The sequence below is a fragment of the Drosophila miranda genome, chromosome XR (genome assembly GCF_003369915.1).
Source record: "Drosophila miranda strain MSH22 chromosome XR, D.miranda_PacBio2.1, whole genome shotgun sequence".
NCBI lineage: Eukaryota > Metazoa > Arthropoda > Insecta > Diptera > Drosophilidae > Drosophila > Drosophila miranda.
This window is the reverse complement of record NC_046674.1, coordinates 34,461,170-34,471,204: the sequence shown is the minus strand read 5'-3', so window position 1 is coordinate 34,471,204 and position 10,035 is coordinate 34,461,170. Positions and strand designations below refer to the sequence as shown.

General features: G+C 47.6%; 2 pseudogenes; both read right to left on the bottom strand.

Annotated features, from left to right (window-relative positions):
- Window positions 1–1,836: 1,836 nt before the first annotated feature.
- LOC117186273 lies at window positions 1,837–9,561 on the bottom strand (annotated as a pseudogene).
- Window positions 8,816–9,519, bottom strand: LOC108163676 (annotated as a pseudogene).
- Window positions 9,562–10,035: the final 474 nt, after the last annotated feature.

The window sequence follows — 10,035 nt, the reverse complement described above, 5'->3', positions numbered from 1 at the left end:
ACGGTCGGAAAACAAGAAGTGTTTGGCAACACATTCAGTGGCAAAGTGTCAGGCCAATGATTTCATCGAGTTGACTGAAAGATGCTCTTCCTTTGATAAATTGCTTCGGATTATGGCATATGTAAACCGGTTCCTACAAGGAAGCAAGCGTAGTCGAGAGGTCGTTCTGTCAGCCAAAGAACTTAAGGTCTCATTTCTAAGGCTGGTAGAAGTAGTCCAAAGACACGAGTTGGGACCAGAATTCCACAAGCTAGCGAGGTCGGAAATCCTGTCACCGCATCTTCAACGACTAAACACGTTCATACATACGAGCGAACTCGACGGAGTAACGCTGCGACTGATTCGAGTGGGAGGAAGGTTGCTCAACGCAGAGATTCCGTATGACGCCAAATTTCCTCTGCTGCTGTCGCAAAAGTCGCAGTTCGTGACGCTTTATCTTCGCAATTTGCATCGGACTCACTACCATGCAGGCGCCAAAGTCATGGTTTCGTTGCTAAGGCAGCAGATATGGCTAATCAATGCTCGAGAAGCATGTACAAGGATCCTGAGAAATTGTGTGCACTGCTTCCGATACAAGCAGTCCTACAGGGACAGATCATGGCAGAAACCTGCCAGCTGATAGAGTGCGAAGAGCTCGGCCCTTTCTAGATTTCTGCGGCCCATTCTACGTGTCTCTCAAGATTTGCGGCAGGCCCCCTATTAAGACATATGTAGCCGTCTTCGTCTGCTTTGTATCAAAGGTTGTTCACCTGGAGCTTGTAGCAGATTTGTCCACTGATAGTTTTTTATCTGTTTTTAAAAGGTTCATCGGGAGAAGAGGCCTTCCGGAGAAGGTGTACAGCGACAACGCCACCAACTTCGTGGGCGCGAGCAAGGTGCTGAACGAGCTGCATCAAGCGTACCAGAGGGACCAGGACCGGCTCAAGGCGTACGCAGCGCGCCAAGGCGTCGAGTGGTGTTTCATACCACCGAGAGCACCACACTTCGGCGGATTGTGGGAGGCAGCCGTCAAATCAGCCAAGCAGAGGTTGGTACGCGGAGTGGGCAACGCCAAGCTCGCCGCGGACGAGCTGTGCACCCACCTGGTAGAGGTAGAGGCTCTTCTCAACTCCCGGCCAATCGCGTCCCCAGGCAACGATCCCAGCGATGGAGAAGCGCTGACGCCAGGGCACCTGCTGAATCACTCTCAGAATCTCATTGAATCAGATCACGACGACAGATGCAGCAGGGGAAGCTTCGCGTACTTGAAGCGTTGGCGAATGCTGTCAGCGCTCAAGCAGCAGTTTTGGCAGGGCTGGTCCAAGGACTACCTGGTCAGCCTGCAGAAGCGTCACCAGTGGGCTACCAAAGGGCCAGACTTGGACATTGGCTGTCTAGTGCTCGTCCACGAGGACAACACACCGCCACAGAAGTGGACCACAGGACGAGTGGTGGCCGCAATCAAGGGAGAAGATGGGAGAGTGCGCGTCGCCGAGGTGCGAACACCCGCGGGCGTAATTAAACGCCCCATACACAAATTGGCAAAACTGCCAATAGACGGTTGAAGCACCGGAGGTCTTCAACGGGGCCAGAATGATGCAGCAGACGATCGTAATTACCATATCGTATCGTGTGCGATGTTGTGAGCAGAGCTTTTGCTCTCACACGCCGCGCTCTTGTACTGCTCTCTGCGCATTCAAGATCGGCTCGACGGTGGAGTCGGGGAGTTTTGCTATCTCTGGCTGCGACCAGTCCAATAAATGCTTTGAAGTCGAGCACTTGTTTTATTTAGTCATAATTTACCTGACAATTTAACGTAAAAAACCGAAACTAGAGCCCGCTGGACCGGAGTCATCATATTCTTTCAAATACATCACTGTTATTCAAAAGCCGCGTTCGACGGAAATGAAACTTTACAATTTAACGTTTCCTGTGCATATGCTCACGGTTCTTGCGCTTCCAGGCAGCACGTCTAGATCCGCCAATTGTCTGGGAATATCTATAGCCCTTGCCAATACCACGGGAGCTCTTACCGGCAGAGGTAAGACCCCGAAGCTCGCGATGCTTGTGCACATGTTTGCATATCCAGTTGTTTAGGATCACGGCGAATCGCACTATGATGAGTGTCAATCAAAATGACCTCAAAGTACTTGTATGAAGCGTCTTGTGCAATCCAATAGGAATTTAAGACACGCAATCCACCAAGTCTACGGCCGACACGTTCCTCCGCAATTGACTGCAATCCGCGATAGGGTTTTAGTTGGTTAACGCCATGGCTTTTTGGCTTGCCGTAGGTGCAACCTTTTGGCACTGGACGCTTGCGCCCTCCAGGGCGGACACGAATCCTGTAAATAACGAATCCTTGTTTGGCCCGGTATCCCAAACGACGTGCCTTGTCTGGGCGCGTGGGTCTAGGCGAACGATGAAGTTTCGTCAATTGGCGGTACTGCCACACGCGTATACGCAGCAAGTAACGCATCACATCACTTTGCTTCTTCCTATACAGTTCTTGCATATAACGATAGGCCCCCATTTCCAATGCCATTTAAAATAAATCCCAACGTGTTGGGTTTCTCGTTCGAGACGGCAAAACGCCGCTTTCTATCCCTAGAACGCAGACTTGCACGAGATCAGTATTTGCATGATCTGTATATGGAGTTTATGAAAGAGTATCTCATCCTTGGCCACATGTCATTGCTTCCAGACACTCCTCCAGGACGCCATTACTATATTCCACATCAATGTGTCCTGAGACCTGATAGTAAAACCACCAAGCTACGCGTCGTTTTCGATGCATCGAGCAAAACATCGACTTCAATCTCATTAAATGAGACTTTGATGGTGGGTGCAACTATTCAGAGGGAGCTTTACGCAACTCTTGCCCGATTTCGATTAAATCGTTTTGCGCTCACAGCTGACATCTCCAAAATGTATAGGCAAGTTCAGGTCGCCGAAGAAGACCGAAATTTCCAATTGATTCTGTGGAGGGATAAGGCAAATGTAGATGTTCAAACGTATCGCCTGAATACGGTTACTTATGGGACAGCCTCAGCTCCATTTCTGGCCATCCGCTGTCTCGTTGAATTGGCAGACGTTTATGCTGAGTCCCATCCTATTGCATCACAAGTCATAAAAAGTGACTTTTACGTCGATGATATGCTTACTGGAGCAAACAGTCTGGAAGATTTAGAACGTATTCGGCTGGAAGTGTATGAGGTCTTAGAATCCGGGGGTTTTAAGTTGGCCAAGTGGGCGTCAAATCATCCCCAGCTGCTGTCCGATAGTGGCCAGGAGAAATCGCTGCAGTTTGATCCTTCGTCGTCTGTTAAAACGCTCGGAATTAGATGGAATCCGCAAAATGATTTGTTCCATTATCATTTAGATGACTCATTTGATTCATTGACCCCTACAAAGCGAAACATTTTGTCAGTTGCGTCCCGATTGTTCGACCCATTAGGGTTATTATGTCCCTTAATAACGAGGGCAAAAATATTGCTGCTGCAATTGTGGCGGTAAAAGTTGGATTGGGACGAGTCGGTTCCCATGAGTTTGCACACGAGTTGGAACCACTTCAAGCAAAATTTGTTTGAATTAGACAAGATAACCATACCTCGCTACATTGGCCTTCCCACGCATAAAAGCGTTCAGATTCACGGATTCGCAGACGCATCAGGTGAAGCGTACGGATGCTGCATTTACATCCGTACCAGTGATGGTAAAAATGTCGTGTATAAGCTTCTTACCGCAAAGTCTCGAGTAGCTCCTCTCAAAACGAAATCGATTCCAAGACTCGAATTGTGCGCAGCACTCCTGTTATCCACTTTATGGGCTCAAGTAAAACCGCTCCTGGACAAGTTCATGATCGAAAGTGTGAACTTTTGGTCGGACTCCCAAGTCACCTTGTACTGGCTGGAAAGGGATCCAACCACGCTCGCAACGTTTGTGGCCAATAGGGTTGCTGAAATCCAGGAATCGTCAAGCGGTGTGACTTGGCGGCACGTTCCTACTGAGCAAAACCCAGCCGATTTGGTGTCACGTGGCACAGACGTAGACGGTGTAACGTGCTCATTGTGGACTGAGGGTCCCCAATTTCTGCTCAGGAATTCTGAGGAGTGGCCATGTCTACATCAGGTTGAGTTGTCCCCAGAAATGGAACGGTCGGAAAACAAGAAGTGTTTGGAAACACATTCAGTGGCAAAGTGTCAGGCCAATGATTTCATCGAGTTGACTGAAAGATGCTCTTCCTTTGATAAATTGCTTCGGATTATGGCATATGTAAACCGGTTCCTACAAGGAAGCAAGCGTAGTCGAGAGGTCGTTCTGTCAGCCAAAGAACTTAAGGTCTCATTTCTAAGGCTGGTAGAAGTAGTCCAAAGACACGAGTTGGGACCAGAATTCCACAAGCTAGCGAGGTCGGAAATCCTGTCACCGCATCTTCAACGACTAAACACGTTCATACATACGAGCGAACTCGACGGAGTAACGCTGCGACTGATTCGAGTGGGAGGAAGGTTGCTCAACGCAGAGATTCCGTATGACGCCAAATTTCCTCTGCTGCTGTCGCAAAAGTCGCAGTTCGTGACGCTTTATCTTCGCAATTTGCATCGGACTCACTACCATGCAGGCGCCAAAGTCATGGTTTCGTTGCTAAGGCAGCAGATATGGCTAATCAATGCTCGAGAAGCATGTACAAGGATCCTGAGAAATTGTGTGCACTGCTTCCGATACAAGCAGTCCTACAGGGACAGATCATGGCAGAAACCTGCCAGCTGATAGAGTGCGAAGAGCTCGGCCCTTTCTAGATTTCTGCGGCCCATTCTACGTGTCTCTCAAGATTTGCGGCAGGCCCCCTATTAAGACATATGTAGCCGTCTTCGTCTGCTTTGTATCAAAGGTTGTTCACCTGGAGCTTGTAGCAGATTTGTCCACTGATAGTTTTTTATCTGTTTTTAAAAGGTTCATCGGGAGAAGAGGCCTTCCGGAGAAGGTGTACAGCGACAACGCCACCAACTTCGTGGGCGCGAGCAAGGTGCTGAACGAGCTGCATCAAGCGTACCAGAGGGACCAGGACCGGCTCAAGGCGTACGCAGCGCGCCAAGGCGTCGAGTGGTGTTTCATACCACCGAGAGCACCACACTTCGGCGGATTGTGGGAGGCAGCCGTCAAATCAGCCAAGCAGAGGTTGGTACGCGGAGTGGGCAACGCCAAGCTCACCGCGGACGAGCTGTGCACCCACCTGGTAGAGGTAGAGGCTCTTCTCAACTCCCGGCCAATCGCGTCCCCAGGCAACGATCCCAGCGATGGAGAAGCGCTAACGCCAGGGCACCTGCTGAATCACTCTCAGAATCTCACTGAATCAGATCACGACGACAGATGCAGCAGGGGAAGCTTCGCGTACTTGAAGCGTTGGCGAATGCTGTCAGCGCTCAAGCAGCAGTTTTGGCAGGGCTGGTCCAAGGACTACCTGGTCAGCCTGCAGAAGCGTCACCAGTGGGCTACCAAAGGGCCAGACTTGGACATTGGCTGTCTAGTGCTCGTCCACGAGGACAACACACCGCCACAGAAGTGGACCACAGGACGAGTGGTGGCCGCAATCAAGGGAGAAGATGGGAGAGTGCGCGTCGCCGAGGTGCGAACACCCGCGGGCGTAATTAAACGCCCCATACACAAATTGGCAAAACTGCCAATAGACGGTTGAAGCACCGGAGGTCTTCAACGGGGCCGGAATGTTGCAGCAGACGATCGTAATTACCATATCGTATCGTGTGCGATGTTGTGAGCAGAGCTTTTGCTCTCACACGCCGCGCTCTTGTACTGCTCTCTGCGCATTCAAGATCGGCTCGACGGTGGAGTCGGGGAGTTTTGCTATCTCTGGCTGCGACCAGTCCAATAAATGCTTTGAAGTCGAGCACTTGTTTTATTAAGTCATAAATTACCTGACAATTTAACGTAAAAAACCGAAACTAGAGCCCGCTGGACCGGAGTCATCACAACATTTGTTTTGGAAAAACTCTTCCGAATTTTCATTGGCGCCCGAGCAGGGACATCGGCATCCAGCATTTCGTGGAAATTCGCACGACAAACCAGTGACCTACAGTGCATCTTCGTTGTCTCGGCACAAGTCATTGGTTTTTTTTGTTCTGTTGCGAATAGAGCTCTAGCTGGCTGGTTTTGTGCGACAAATTGGATTCATCTTTACTCAACAAAAAAGGAAAGTGTTCGGCTAATCTATGCCGAATTCTCAGGTATTTAGTGCGAAAAAAATTGAGTGCTAGAACCAAGCCACCATTTTGTGCGCTGTGTTTCTCTATTTGGCCACTGATCTCAATTTCATTGGCACCTCGTTGAATTGGAATACCAATTAAATAAAACACAAAGTAATAAAATAAACCAAAGTGAACAGCCAGCAACATAAAATATTTATTATATGCGGAATATTGGTGGATTGAAGAAAAGTGCAAATTGATGAGGGTTTACGGTACTTGCTAATCAGACGCTCCGGTCATTGCCGCTGTTTTCAATTCTCTTTTGCGAAGTACCGCTTATTGGTGCTGCCTTTACTTCGGTAACGCTATCGTTGCGCCAAATTGTGCATAATTTGGCTGCGTTTGGTTGTGTGCATTGGCAGCATAATTTGTGTTTGTTTCGCTGCGTTAACCCTTTGAAGCCGATACATAGTTTTTTGTCGAAATTTCGCGTTCTTTCATAGTTTTTTGCATACCCTACAGTATTTTGGTTAACCATTGTCTAAACCCAGTGCATTACTTTCCGACCCTCTTGAAGTAAGAGAAAGCGCCAGAATGAGTGAAAAGGAAAATTGTTACCAGGGAAGGAGGTTCAAAAGAAGGAGGGGGTCCAAAAGTCCTGCAAAAGTTAGCAACAGCAATGCAAAGACACGATAGGGTGATGGGCGATCTAAGGCGTGTGAGAACGGCCTTTGAAGAAAAAACTATTTCGTTCGACTCTCTTCAAATTAAATGCAGACTCGAGCTGATCGAAAATTATTGTGAAAAGTTGATGGATATACAGGCAGACGTGGATTGTTTAAATCCCAACAACGATCTACGAGCATCGGTCGAGGATATGTGTGTTACCACAAAGGCTCTGTACATGTCTGCACTTAAAGAACCCGAAATTCAGCGAATACAGAGGAGGGATAGGAGTAGCCAGCGTCATTCATCACGTCTGCCTAAAATGAATCTCCCCAAGTTTAGTGGAAAACATGCTGAATTTAAAAACTTTATAAGCCTTTTCGAGAGTTTGGTGCATAACGACCCAATATTATCAAATGTGGAAAAATTCAACCACTTACTGTCGTGTCTCGTTGACGATGCATTGGGAACAGTGAAGGCGTTTCAGATCTCTGCAGAAAATTATGAGAAGGCTCTTGATAGTTTGAAGGAGGTTTACGACAAAAAATATTTGATCTTTTCTGATACTGTTTCGCAGTTGTTTGACATTCCCAGCACAACAAAAGCTTCTGCTTCATGCCTTAGGTTCCTCATTGACACGGTGTCAGCCATATATTCTTCTCTGCAGTCGTTAGGAAGTGAAAAAGACATAAATAGCGCGATGCTAATTCACATAGCGCTGTCTAAAGTAGATCCCACAACGAAGTCTCGGTTCGAAGAGCAACTGGATTACGATAAACTACCGTCTTGGTCCGAGTGCGCAGCCCAGCTGAACCGGCGCTATCAGCATCTAGCTGCCGAAGAGTCAACACGGAATAAGGGTAAAACTAAACAAGAGACAAGTAAAGGACCCACTAAATCGTCATTTTCATGTGCAAAGACGGATAGGCAAGCTGATTCGAAATGTAGCTATTGCCACGCGGGGAATCATACCATAAGCAATTGTCAATCGTTTAGTGCTCTTCCTGTTCTTCAACGGTTCGATATCACCAAGCAACTCCGACTGTGCATAAATTGTTTGAAGCTAGGTCATACAGTGACGAGGTGCAAGACAGCAAAATGTCGAGTGTGCTCTAAGCCCCATAACACTCTGCTTCATCGATACGGGGTTGAGCCACAGCAAAATGGGCCTAGTTCTGTGCCAGTAGAACATTCGTCATCGTCTGAGCCTCAGACAGCTTATTCTAGTCACGTTGCTAGTGCTGACCAGGTTATTCTTGCTACCGCTGTTGTAAAGGTGCAAGATCGGTCCGGACAATTTCAGTATGCACGGGCACTTCTAGATTCCGGCTCCCAAATTAATTTTATATCCGAGGATCTAGCCCAGCGCTTACGATTGCGCCGTGATGAGTCGTGCCTTAATATCACAACTGTTGGAAAAAACTCGTCCGTCATAAAGCACAAGATTCATACTTCTGTCCAATCTCGTATCAACGATCACAACTTTGATTCCGATTTTTGGGTGTTAAGGTCGATTTCCACATACCAACCCGATCATGTTGTCAATTTCGCCCAATGGAAGATACCAGCAAACCTGCAGATGGCAGACCCGCAGTTTTACAAGCCTGCTAAGGTTGACTTATTGATAGGGGCAGAAACCTTTTTTGAGTTAATGTGTGTAGGCCAATTAAAGGCAAGTTCCGAACATCCAACAATCCAGAAAACATTGTTGGGATGGATTGTATCAGGAAAATATAAGGCATCAGCACAGGATGCTGTATGCAATATCGCTGTTGGTAGCGATCATTGTTCTCTCGACTCTCTGGTGGAGCGCTTTTGGGAATTGGAACAGGTCCCAGAGAAGTCGAAGGCTGTCTATACAGCTGAACAATTGGCTTGCGAACAAAACTTTAAGCAGACTTTACGCAGGCTCGAATCGGGTCGTTTTTTTTTTTTTTTTTTTTTTGTTTTTTTTTTTTTTGCAATATACATTTTTTTTATTCTTTCAAATACATCACTGTTATTCAAAAGCCGCGTTCGACGGAAATGAAACTTTACAATTTAACGTTTCCTGTGCATATGCTCACGGTTCTTGCGCTTCCGTCAAGCACGTCTAGATCCGCCAATTGTCTGGGAATATCTATAGCCCTTGCCAATACCACGGGAGCTCTTACCGGCAGAGGTAAGACCCCGAAGCTCGCGATGCTTGTGCACATGTTTGCATATCCAGTTTTAGGATCACGGCGAATCGCACTATGATGAGTGTCAATCAAAATGACCTCAAAGTACTTGTATGAAGCGTCTTGTGCAATCCAATAGGAATTTAAGACACGCAATCCACCAAGTCTACGGCCGACACGTTCCTCCGCAATTGACTGCAATCCGCGATAGGGTTTTAGTTGGTTAACGCCATGGCTTTTTGGCTTGCCGTAGGTGAAACCTTTTGGCACTGGACGCTTGCGCCCTCCACGGCGGACACGAATCCTGTAAATAACGAATCCTTGTTTGGCCCGGTATCCCAAACGACGTGCCTTGTCTGGGCGCGTGGGTCGAGGCGAACGATGAAGTTTCGTCAATTGGCGGTACTGCCACACGCGTATACGCAGCAAGTAACGCATCACATCACTTTGCTTCTTCCTATACAGTTCTTGCATATAACGATAGGCCCCCATTTCCAATGCTTGATAGACCCTGCTTACAAGACGACCAAATTCTAAAAAAAGGGGTTTTGAGTGGGGCTGCCATTTAAAATAAATCCCAACGTGTTGGGTTTCTCGTTCGAGACGGCAAAACGCCGCTTTCTATCCCTAGAACGCAGACTTGCACGAGATCAGTATTTGCATGATCTGTATATGGAGTTTATGAAAGAGTATCTCATCCTTGGCCACATGTCATTGCTTCCAGACACTCCTCCAGGACGCCATTACTACATTCCACATCAATGTGTCCTGAGACCTGATAGTAAAACCACCAAGCTACGCGTCGTTTTCGATGCATCGAGCAAAACATCGACTTCAATCTCATTAAATGAGACTTTGATGGTGGGTGCAACTATTCAGAGGGAGCTTTACGCAACTCTTGCCCGATTTCGATTAAATCGTTTTGCGCTCACAGCTGACATCTCCAAAATGTATAGGCAAGTTCAGGTCGCCGAAGAAGACCGAAATTTCCAATTGATTCTGTGGAGGGATAAGGCAAATGTAGA